Source organism: Monodon monoceros, unplaced genomic scaffold, assembly GCF_005190385.1.
Source record: "Monodon monoceros isolate NGI ecotype Baffin Bay Population unplaced genomic scaffold, NGI_Narwhal_1 Super_Scaffold_14, whole genome shotgun sequence".
Taxonomy (NCBI): domain Eukaryota; kingdom Metazoa; phylum Chordata; class Mammalia; order Artiodactyla; family Monodontidae; genus Monodon; species Monodon monoceros.
In genome coordinates this window covers 46705715-46718412 of record NW_021703770.1, presented here as the reverse complement: position 1 = coordinate 46718412, position 12698 = coordinate 46705715, and the positions used below count along the sequence as shown (strand labels likewise).

The window sequence follows — 12698 nt, the reverse complement described above, 5'->3', positions numbered from 1 at the left end:
TCCACAAACAATAAATGCTGGAGAGGGTGTGGAGAAAAGGGAGTCCTCTTGCACTGTTGGTGGGAATGTAAATTGATACAGCCACTATGGGGAACAATATGGAGGCTCCTTAAAAAACTAAAAATAGAACTACTGTATGACCCAGCAATCCCATTACTGGGTATATACCCTGAGAAAACCATAATTCAAAAAGAGTCATGTACCAAAATGTTCATTGCAGCTCTATTTACAATAACCAGGACATAGAAGCAACCTAAGTGTCCATCAGCAGATGAATGAATAGAGAATATGTGGCATATATATACAATGGAATATTACTCAGCCATAAAAAGAAACAAAATTGAGTTATTTGTAGTGAGGTGGAGGGACCTAGAGTCTGTTATACAGAGTGAAGTAAGTCAGAAAGAGAAAAACAAATACTGTATGCTAACACATATATATGGAATCTAAAAAACAAAAAATGGTCATGAAGAACCTAGGGGCAAGACAGGAATAAAGGTGCAGACCTACTAGAGAATGGACTTGAGGATATGGGGAGGGGGAAGGGTAAGCTGGGACAAAGTGAGAGTGGCATGGACATATATACACTACCAAATGTAAAGTAGATAGCTAGTGGGAAGCAGTTGCATAACAGAAGGAGATCAGCTCGGTGCTTTGTGACCACCTAGAGGGGTGGGATAGGGAGGGTGGGAGGGAGGGAGACACAAGAGGGAAGAGATATGGGGACATATGTATATGTATAACTGATTCACTTTGTTATAAAGCAGAAACGAACACTCCATTGTAAAGCAATTATCCTCCAATAAAGATGTTAAAAAAAAAAAAAAAGGATCAGCCAAGGAAATAGAGATTGGTAGGGAAGGTTCAATTCATGCAATCATTTTGGAGGCATTTTAATTATGTGGTATGGTAACTGGTACTAATAAATAAATGTAGTTCCCTGAGTTTTGTCACTAACGTAAATAAACAACTAGCCCTATATAATAAACATAATAAGATAAAATACTCTTAGGAGTGAAAAAGATAACATAATAAATGATGCAGAGAAAACTAAGAAAATTATAAATTATGATAGAATACTTTATATAACTTAGAAATAATCTAGATATTGTTAGTTCATTTTCTAAAAAATATGTACTACTGTATTCAAGAAGATAGAAATAAAAAATAACTATGTATAAATAGAAGTTGTAAAAAGTACTCTTAAAAAATATTTTTTGAAGCTAAAAGAACAAAAGCAAAAATTAAAAACCCATAGTCCAAGTGATATCACTATAAGTTTTATATCAAGAAAAGGCATTTTCTCTGCAACTTAATGTCCTTGGAGTATAGAAAATGAAAAGTAGGTTGTATATTTGCCATGCCTGTATAACTCTGATGTAAAAATTTAACAAGAATAACATAAACAAGAAATAACAATTTTAGTTATGAGTATATAGGCATACATACAAAATAAAATATTAGCAAATGAAATAATGCAGTAGTCTATTAGCAGATTTGTACATTATGGTTAAGTTGGCTTCATCTCATGAGTACAAACTGGGTTCATTAGAAAAGCTATTATTAAAATTTTATAATATTAGTAGCTCAAGGAGGAACTATATGATGATATCTACAGATGATGAAAAGGCTTTTCATGTAATTCAGTAACCATGTCCCATAGTAAAAGCAAAATCATGCAGGTAAAAACGTAACGTGTGCAGTCATGTGACTGTTAAGAAATACAAAACATTTATATTTTTTCAACCAGAAAGAAACCTCTGCTCTAAAGTAGCAATAAAAATATCTTAAACTGAATGAAAATAAAATTACATAAAATATGTCAAGAAATTGTAGATCTCCTCTAATCTTGGCTTACTCTGGTCCCTCATGTAATGTGATAAACCCATATATGCCCAGGTGGTGGAAATAGAGCTGCAGTAATTCAGAGAAGCATTTGGCAGAATAAAATCGATGAGGAAACATGAATCTTGGTAGACACTAAATGCATGCTCTATTAAAATTATTCCTCAATAACTTTTACCTCTTATCATTGTCATATTCAACACTCTATAATTCATTTAACTCAAATGTCATGTGACAGATACAATAGTGAGACTGAAGTATGGCACCTGCTTGGCTGTGGACAGCTGGCGAGAATGCCTGATACCAGCGCATTTGCTAAATATTGAAGTAAGACAGTCGTGTAAAAGGAGAATAGAAGAAATGCTTCATACACCATTAATACCCTGAGAAAACCATAAATCAAAAAGAGTCATGTACCAAAATGTTCATTGCAGCTCTATTTACAATAGCCAGGACATGGAAGCAACCTAAGTGTCCATCCATCAACAGATGAATGGATAAAGAAGATGTGACACATATATAAAATGGAATATTACTCAGCCATAAAAGGAAATAAAATTGAGTTATTTGTAGTGAGGGATGGAATCTAAGAAAAAAAAAAAAGGTCATGAAGAACCTAGGGGTAAGAGGAATAAAGGCACAGACCTACTAGAGAATAGACTTGAGGATATGGGGAGGGGGAAGGGTAAGCTGTGACAAAACGAGAGAGAGGCATGGACATATATACACTACCAAACGTAAAATAGATAGTTAGTGGGAAGCAGCCGCATAGCACAGGGAGATCAGCTCTATGGTTTGTGACCACCTAGAGGGGTGGGATAGGGAGGGTGGGAGGGAGGGAGACTCAAGAGGGAAGAGATATGGGAACATATGTATATGTATAACTGATTCACTTTGTTATAAAGCAGAAACTAACACTTCATTGTAAAGCAATTATACTCCAATAAAGATGTTAAAAAAAAGAAAAAGAAAACCACTAGGAGCAATGCTACACTAATGAAAATAAATGGAAGACCTGGCTGAGACATAGGGAAACATTTCTACATGAGCAGAAAATGTGAGTAAATGACAAGAATGAGACCAAGGACTGCTTGGAACTGTGATCATTACCTAAAATTTATTTTTTTGGTGGATCATCTAGACAGAAAGTGAACTTTTGGTATATTCACAGATACAGGAAATCAAATAGATACATTGTTTTAAAAAGAACACTGAATTTTGAACCAGAAGACTTGGATTTGAGTTTTTATTTCACCCAATAGCAGCAACATGACTTTGGAATTTTCTCTGAACATTGAATGTATTCAGTTTTTACTCAGAAAAAGAGGATAACATTATCCTACTTGAGAGTTATGAACTTAAAGAGCTTTTTAATTGTACTGTTTCACTGGTATCATGGACTATAGACGACAGTGTTATTTTATATAGATTTATGCCATCTCTCAAGAAAGTTCTGCCTTTTTATTTAAACAGGTTAAGCAACAATCACCACCATTAAAAATTAATAAAAAATCATTGCATTGCTTGCTTCAAAAGTGTTTTTAAACAATAAGAAAATAAGTAGATTTTAATCAATACATTTTTACATCAGTTTATTTCCAGAGGAAAAGAAGTTTAAGGAAATGACAGTAACTGAAGAAACAAATAATATGAATCCACAGAACTGTGGAAACATATGTAAAAGATACATTTATTAAAGGTGTGTTTTTTTAAGGGGATAGAAATTCAAATATTTTCAAGGAAGCCTGCATTCTTATTAATACCTTACTTGACTTTTATAAAAATTCCTATTTAATGTTATAGACACTTTAGGGAGACATATGTAAGGAAGATAATATTTTGTATTCTCTTTTGATATATTGTCCTAATAATATGACCATTTCCATTCCTGAACTCCATGCACGATCATGGTTTCAGAGAGAAGGGAAGGGTAAATACTACTCTGAGAAGCAGGAAGATATAAAATGTAGGCACTTGGGGGAAAGTAGTGATATAGAAACAGAGGAAGTTAGCTAAGCTCGAGAATTGTTGATCTTCATCTACTCCCATCCTTGGTATGAACCTCTCCATGGGGATATGAGGGTTGAAGAAACATCCAGACAGCTATTGAAGAAACTGCATCCTGTAGGGCAGTGATAAACAACTTGTACTGCACATTTGAGTCACCCGGAGAGTTTTTACAAAATACTGGTGCATGGTCTCATTCCAACCCAGACTTTTTAAATTGGAATCCCTGACTTGGAGCCAAAGCCTAAGTATTTATTTAAACAAATAGTCCTAGATGATGCTTGAAAATTATTGTTACAGTAAGACCTAAATTGGGCTTCATTCAACATGAAATGAGAATAATAGCACAGCATTGATGGAGAAGATGCTGAGAGATAACCTGGAGCTAATGCCATTGGTTCCACTCGTCCTGTGTCTAGCATGTATGAGGTCCAGAAATTCCTGTGAACACTGGTGAGGAGACAGTGAAATGCTAATAGGACTGAAGGGTTGTAGGATCCTGGAGAGGGGAAGAGTTGGCTGCTGAGGTAGAAATCTGGATGCCCAAGGAAAAGGTAGTCAGCAAGAGCAAATGATGTTGCCAAAAAATACAGTCTTTCCTCAACAGATACCAATCTAGGGGCCTGCATAGATCTGCAGCCACTCTGCAACAGGAACATGATGATGATCAGCTGGCAGCTCACAGGGAAGAGGAGCTTCTCTCTCCAACAGTGGTCATATTAGCAACCTCAACCTCTCCCAACATACACCGATACCCAGTTCAGAAAGGAAATGGACTGGGAAGAAAATGGGCATGACTGAGCCTTTATTTACTTGACAAAAAACAAAGTTATTTTAATCAAACTGTTTCAAATCAATGGGACAGACACCATATGATGGCATTGGGAGAAGAGAATCTGCGAGCTTATGGGAAAGTCTTGGGTTCTTTATAAAAAATAAGCAAGTTGTCTTCTTTGTACATGGTAGGGTTTAAATAAAATTAAATCCCACTAATCTACTTAAGTATTAAAATACCAAAACTGTATCCATAAAAAGAGGAGCCAGAGGAAAATGTTCTTTAACAACGAGAAGCTGCGGGGGTTACTGTCTCTATAAACTATGTTATTCTAAATGATCACATCTCAGGATGGCAGGGTTATGGCACAACTAACATGGAATCTTTCATAACTTTAATAGAAAAGCACTTGGAAATCTAATTAGGACATTGTAAAAATGAAATTTCATGGAGTAATGTTAGCAAAAATAACCTCATGTAAATAGATGTCTACATCATGTATCAATCGGGATGCAAATAGAAACAACAAGATACACAATTATTAGATGGGCCAAAATCCAGAACACTGACAATGCCAAATACTGGCAAGAATGCGGAGCAACAAGAGCTCTCATTTATTGCTGGTAAAAATGCAAAGTGGTACAGCCAGTTTGGTGGTTTCTTACAAAACTCAACATACTCTTACCACATAATTCAGCAATCACATTCCTTGGCATTTACCCAAAGAAGCTGAAACTTATGTACACACAAAAACTGGCACACAAATATTTATAGCAACTTTATTCATAGTTGCCAAAACCTGGAAGCAATCAAGATGTCCTTCAGTAGGTGAATGGCTAAACCAACTGTGCTACATCAGACAATGAAATATTATTTAGTGTTAAAAAAAAAAGAGCCATCAAGCATGAAAGGACATAGCGGAAACTTAAATGCGTATTACTAAATGAAAGAAGCCAACCTGAAAAGGACATACTGTGTAATTCCAACTGTATGACATTCTGGAAAGTGCAAAACTGTGGAGACAGTAAAAAGATTAGTGGTTTGGACTTTAGATTCTAAAGAGACTAGGATATACCAGCTGCTTGAATTGAAGCTTAGAATTTCACTCCTAGATCTAAATGCAGTAGTAACAAGTGGCTTTGTTCTGGGTTAAAATGATGTGGAACTTTGTAATATGTATATTTTCTCAAACATTTTAAAACAATCATTTGGTATAGTACATATACTACCTAGGTGGATTATAAATTCTCTCTAAAAGTGTAAGTGAAGAAAATGTTGGAAATTAGAGTTGAATATTTGGAGATAAAGAAACTGAAAACCTAGACAAATGGATTCTGAAAGACTGACTTAAAAACATCATTCTGAAAAATTGATTTTTTGCTTGTGATTTTCTTCTGAGATCTTGGACTCTATTTTGTTTTCTAACATTGTCAAAATTACCCATGTGCAACAGCTTGGATCTGGCCTCAGGATAATCAGCCATAGGTTATTTGGAAAATATGTATTTAACTTTAGAACAAATAAAACTATTCTTGCTATGATTGTAAAACCCATATTTTCACTGAAGTTCTGAGATCTATTGAATGAGATGTTCCCTGTATTTTTAAAAGTCAGAATTAGAACAATTCTGTTTCACTATTTTATTCTAAAAAGAAAAGTAAAATTTTACACACTCTGGAAAGAAACTTTATGAGACAGTCTTATTCATTTATTCATTTACTTAATATACTCTGAGCAGTGATCATGTGCTGAGTATAGGTCAGTCAGGGTCTCTGTGCTCAGAAGGTGCAGGTTGGTGGCACTGACAGGCCCTGAGTAAGAGGAGATGAATGAAGCATAACGGGTGTCAGAGGTGATTACAGGTTTGGGGGCTGGTTGCACTGAAAGTGCTTATACTAACCACAGATGGTGTCCTGGAAGGTCAGGGCAAGCATCCCTGAGGAAGGGGTGTTTAAATTCAAGGATAAGTTAAGAGTTGGCTAGAAGAAGAAGGAAAAGAGTCTCTGAGGCAGAGAGAACTGCATGTAATAGTCTTCACACTGTTGATTATCCAAGTGCTGGTGAAGCTATCTTAGCTGATACTCTATTTGCCCAGTTTAGTAGTTGTGAACAGAAACCTGAAAACAGTATTTTCAAAACCTGTCCATGATCTCCCCTATGGGCACCAAGATGAAAACGGTGGCTGGGAGGGATACAGGAGGAGAAAGTAGGAAAGGAAGAAAGAAAGAAAGAAAGAAAGGAAGAAAGAAAGAAAGAAAGAAAGAAAGAAAGAAAGAAAGAAAGAAAGAAAGAGAGAAAGGAAAGAAAGAAAGAAAGAAAGAAGGAAAGAAAGAAAGAAAGAAAAAAAGGAAGAGAGAAAGAAAAGAAAGAAGAAAAGAGAAAGAAGGGTAGAGAAAGAAAAAGAAAGGAAGGCAAGAAAGAGAGAGGAGAAGGAGAGAGAAGAAGGAAAGAAGGAAAGAAAGAAGAAAGGAAGAAAGGGGAGACAGAAATACAAGGGAGAAATGAAAGACTGTCATGCCAGTTCAGGAGCAATATTTTGACCTTTAGGAGAATTCTATGAAGGGAAAAGGAGGGAACGTTATAGAAATATAACTGGTTGCCTCAGCCATGCTCTGGTGTCATCATTTGTGGCCCAAATTAAAGACTTTACTATGACATAAGAATGAAACTCTGGATGGCTTGGGCATTATTGTAACAAAGTGATGGTGATTTGTAGAAATTGCCTACATGTATAGGATTTCCCTGTATCAAAGTGGAATGATACAAGAAAGTTTTAAGCCTGAGTCTAAAAAAAATGCCATTTATGTTTATGATTACCACTGAGGAATGATAGATTTTGCCAGAAGGAAGGACCTTTTATCATGCTTCTTTCTTGAAGTGTCTGGGAGTAGGTGCTGAGGAGGACTGGAGTGCTCTGCCCGGTAGAGGCATTCTAGTTTGGAGTTGTGGAGCAAGCCAGGAGTGAGGAAAGGCAGACAAAAATGGGGTAGAAAAGAAGCAAGAATAGCCAGGAAATAATTGAAGGAAGGTGTGCACTGAGTGAGGAGAACCCACTGGTCCTGGACGTGGGGGTAAGGACATTTAAGAAAAGAAAGATCTATTAATGGATTTCAAGTACCTGCGTCATATGTGATACAAACACCTAAGATAACCCCAGCATTTAATGAACTCTACTATGCTTACAAATGCTCTGAGTACTTGGTTTAATTTAATTTAGTTTTGTTGAGGAGATATAAGAAAGGTTGGTTTTACTTCTACATAAACAAGACATGGAATAAAGAGAGTATTTAAGGAAGAAGCACAGTGGCAGAGGTAACATCAGAATGTAATCTCCTAGGAAATAGCTGAAATTTTAGGAAGAGCTTTCTACTTGCATGAATTTTCATGGGAACTTATTTAGATTTTAAGGGGCCAGTAGATCCCTGCTGATACCATCTGTATTGCATGGAATTACCGACTAATATCCCAATAATGGAAAAATGTGATACCATCAGTTAAGAGTTAGGTAGTGGACATGGTGAAATTATGAGTTCAGCTGAAGAAGTAATGTAGATGGTGATGTCTTATAAATCCTATTCATCAAAGACCATATGCAACTAAGGGAGAAAAGCCATCTTTGATTCAAAGGGAGTCAGTTTTATGGTTCAAAAGGATATGGTTGAAAGTTTGGAGTTTCTTCCAGGTTGTATAACATTGTTGGCGGGAAATTTGCCTCCCTGTCTCTAAATTGGTCCTTCCATTTCCCCAAATTAGGGGTTCCATTCATTACTTAGATTAATCCTATGGGGTTAAGACTTATTTGAGGAGATTAATATAAAATCAAAAGAGAAATTCTGAAAATTCACAGGCCACATTTTCTCTGCATTTAATTCTTCTCTTCAATAAATCAAAGTTGATCTAAGAATGAAATTGTTTTTATAAGGAAAGCTGTTTTTCTATAAGAGTGAAGGTGTTGCATCAGGAGAGCATCATGGACATCTGAGGCTGCTGATGAAGCACTCTGTAGCTCAGCTGCTGAGGGGCACCACCGGGGGCTGATCAATAAGAACAAATGAATAAGCAACTATGGTGAGGGGAGATTTAGACTATAAATACTTAGAATCGTGAGGACTATCTGAGAATGTTTGGCCTCAGCAAGGCGACTCTGCTCATCAAATTAGGTCTCTGAAGACCTTGTGGCATTAGCTTCCTGTCAGGGTAAGACCTTTTACCAGCAACAGTGAAAACAGTGCAGCAGCCCCACCAAGATCATTTAGCCGATCAACACTTGAGTCTTCGTTCCCTAGCAGTGCACTCCAACAGCAACATTTGACTTTTGCTTTTGTGCCTTCAGCTTGTGGTTTAATAAGCCAACTATCCTGGGAACAAACTGTTAAAAAGGTACACCTCACCTAAATTTGGACTTTTAAAAAAATTTGTCTAGTTTGGAGATTATTTATTTATTGGCTTCTTAAGAGACATTATTCTGGGACTTCCATGGTGGTCCTGTGGCTAAGACACCGTGCTCCCAATGCAGGGGGTCTGAGTTTGATCCTTGGTCAGGGAACTAGATCCCACATGCCACAACTGAAAAAAAAGATCCTGCATGCCGCAACTAAGACCTGGTGCAGCCAAAATAAATAAATATATATTTTTTTAAAGCCTCAACTTAAAAAAAAAAAGAAAAAGTGACATTATCCTGTATGCTATTGGCTTGTGAAATTATTATAATTCCTGCAGTAAACCTGTGTTAAACAAAATATTGGCAAAGACAAATCAATCAATCATCAATCAATCAAAATTAGGTTCAGCTTGAGTGACACTACAGCTGAATAACTGGAATGGGGTTTATCATTATTTCTCAACAGTCAATAATAATCATTAATTCCTATATAGAGGTCAGGTAGAGAGCATTAGTACTGAAAGAAAGGCTGTCTATAGAATGTGGAAATGGGGCTGGAAAAGGAACTAGATGAAAGCCATTGAGGTGACTGCATGAGAGCTTGACAAAGAGCTAATTTAAGAATGCTGAGCAAAATCAAAGATCAGTTAAAATTAGATAACGTAGATTTGTAATCATCCAAGTGTGTGACCAATTCAGCAATGTTCTGTGGGTGGAAAAAGTAGGGTGATTAAATGGAAAAATGGAAATGATTCATACCTGGGAGCTGAGATAATGAACACAATGAACTCTGCTTGGGCTGGGTGTTCAAGAAGCGTTTGCTGAATTGAATTGTGACTGGAGGGAATTTAGGTTATAAGAAAAGGCAGAACATGGTATTTGATCATTATTTTATAAATATACGTTAATATACTGCTATATTAAAAGTTATCTTTAGATATCCCAAATTTTTGATTCGGGGCTCGATTTCAATCAATCCTTAGGAGGTAAATCTGTGAAATAATCTTCTCCAAACAACTTTCTTGCATATTTGTATAGCTTGTCATATATTCAGGAAAATGTATTGCTCCTTTATTCTGTAGAGTACATGTAAGTCCAACTGTTCGTTTTTAACTGTGGATTTTCTATTTCTCTTTGGAAGTGAAAAAGAGGACTTTGAGTTTGTCAAGTACATTAATTTAGTAGAAACCAGGGAAATATTGCTTACCTCTGTCTAACCTTAAAATATTCTTTCTTATATTATAAGAGATGACAGGATTCCAATGTTGACTGTCAAGAGTTTAAAATGGAACTTACCTTCAACTCTCCTCAATTTTAACTTTGGGTATGTTGGCAATGTGTGGGACAAAGTCAGCACTCTTGCTCAGCACTAAACAAAGTCTGCAATTCACCAGCTTTCATCCTGGGGGTGGAGATTTACCCATTGTTATTTCCCTGGTTTGGCATTAATGATAATTAAGCTAAAATCAACAGATAGAGTTAACTTAGTGTACTTGAAGTGACTGAATTTAATTTTTATTTTTATGTCAGGATGACTTCAGTTTCTTAAAAAAGTGATTGAAGAATTCTACAGAAAATATCTTAAGAAAGAGTACATATATTAATCTGGCTCTAACTACTACTTAGTAAAATTTATATGCATTTACAAAAAGTGGTGGAGGGGGTTAAAGAAGGATTTTGAAGAATGATAAAAAAGCTTGTAAGAGCTCTGATGCAAGGATATATGGAGGATAAAGTTTTGTGATGGCCTCTGGACTAATCAGATCTGGGTTTGAACTTCAGTTCTGCAATTTGGCAATTATGGTACCTTAAGAAAATTACCTTAAACTTTGAATCTTAGTCTCTTCATCTAAAAATGGGGACAATAATACATACTTTAGAGTGATGTTGGAGGAATGGATGAGATAATGCATGCAAAATTTTACTTTATTTTGCTTAATGCTGGTGCTAATCGCTATCACCTGAATTTACTGAGGCATTAAAAAAAAAATCTAGAATACAGCCAATTAAAAGACATTGCTATTGGGCTTCCCTGGTGGCGCGGTGGTTGAGAGTCCGCCTGCCGACGCAGGGGACACGGGTTCGTGCCCCGGTCCAGGAAGATCCCACATGCCACGGAGCGGCTAGGCCTGTGAGCCATGACCACTGAGCCTAAGCGTCCGGAGCCTGTGCTCCGCAATGGGAGAGGCCACAACAGTGAGAAGCCCGCGTACCGCAAAAAAACAAAACAAAACAAACAAACAAACAAAACATTGCTATCTATAAAAACCATATTTTGCACTATGAATGGCTCTTTCAACAATGTATGATTTTGTAATACATACATTGGTCATTTGGAAAACATTGGTCCATTGAACTATGCAGATCTTGCAAATGTAGATATGTTTCTTTATGTAATATTAGAAAAAAACACAATTGTGACATTGTTAATATCACAACTGATCTCATCAGAAAAGCCTTTACGTACTGGGAAGCTGTCAAACTTACAGAGAGAGGTAAATACAAGTCTTCCAAAATTCTGATTTTCACTTGAAAGCTTGCATTTTATCATTGGCAACAAATGCTGTATCTTCCTTGAACTGACAATCCCACTTCACTCATTTTTGAAAAAATAAATCCTAAATATCCAAGTCAATTATTGTAGCTGGTTGGTTGTTCTTTCAAGTAACTATACAGCACAATGAAGAAAGTGGATAATTCAGCTTGCAACTCAGTAGTAGAAGCACTTTTATTTGAGACAAAAATTTCTTTAGAATGCCACAAAAATACTTTATCTGCAATTCTCATTTTGTCACGCAAAGTATCACAAAGAAGTGTACTCAAGGGTCAAAAGGTTAAGATTAAGTAAAATTACTATTTTTCTGGTTTTTTAAAACTGCAAATGTGTGGCAATGAGGAATTAGATGCTACTAGTTTGATGCCATTGTCTTGATTCATGCTTACATGCAAAACAATGCCAAAAATAGTTAAAAGTCGATAGCAGAGAAAGGAATAGAGTTACAAAATTACTAGCATTCTATGGTATCTATCCAATACTATAAATAATTTCATGCACCCATATCATTTACTTGGAGTAAAAATTAATTCACAAATAATTGGACATGGTGATGCCAAAAAAGTATGGATAGATTAATAGAGAATATTTATCTGTTGAACAGCAGCTATGCCTATATGGCAGGGTAAAAATATTTTTGAGTAAAATTTAGCATTTTTAGAAGTTTCTTCTCCAGAAAAATTCCTTTTAGCTTCTTACTGGAATATTTTTTGTCTAACTCTTTGTCATCTTATATGTCTCAGCTTTTACACTCTGATAAGCACCCTATGGTTGTTTTCACAATGTGTATAAATTCTTCATATCACTTTTAACATCTTTCAATAGCACATTTACAAGACTGATTATTCTTTTAGTGCCTTCCTGCATTAGATATTAAGGAACATAAAGACAGAAATACAATAGATGTTTTGTATATTAAACTTTTACTCAGCATCTTTACTGAATTCTCTTATTGATTCTAGTATCTGTAGATTCATTTGGATTTTCCATGTATATAATTTGTCATCTGAAAAAATAATACCTTTACTTGACCTGTCCAATTCTTATACTTTTAGTTATATTAATTTTAATGCCCAGGACTTCCACTATAGTATTAAATAGGTTAGAACAGTATGCAAATTTTGTTTTTGATTCCA

The 12698-nt window shown here is 35.7% G+C and overlaps 1 protein-coding gene across 1 annotated transcript in view; it reads left to right on the top strand.

The window, feature by feature from the left end:
• The window catches only part of CNBD1 (cyclic nucleotide binding domain containing 1), a 437906-nt gene that overhangs the window by 35854 nt on the left and 389354 nt on the right, over nt 1-12698 (top strand).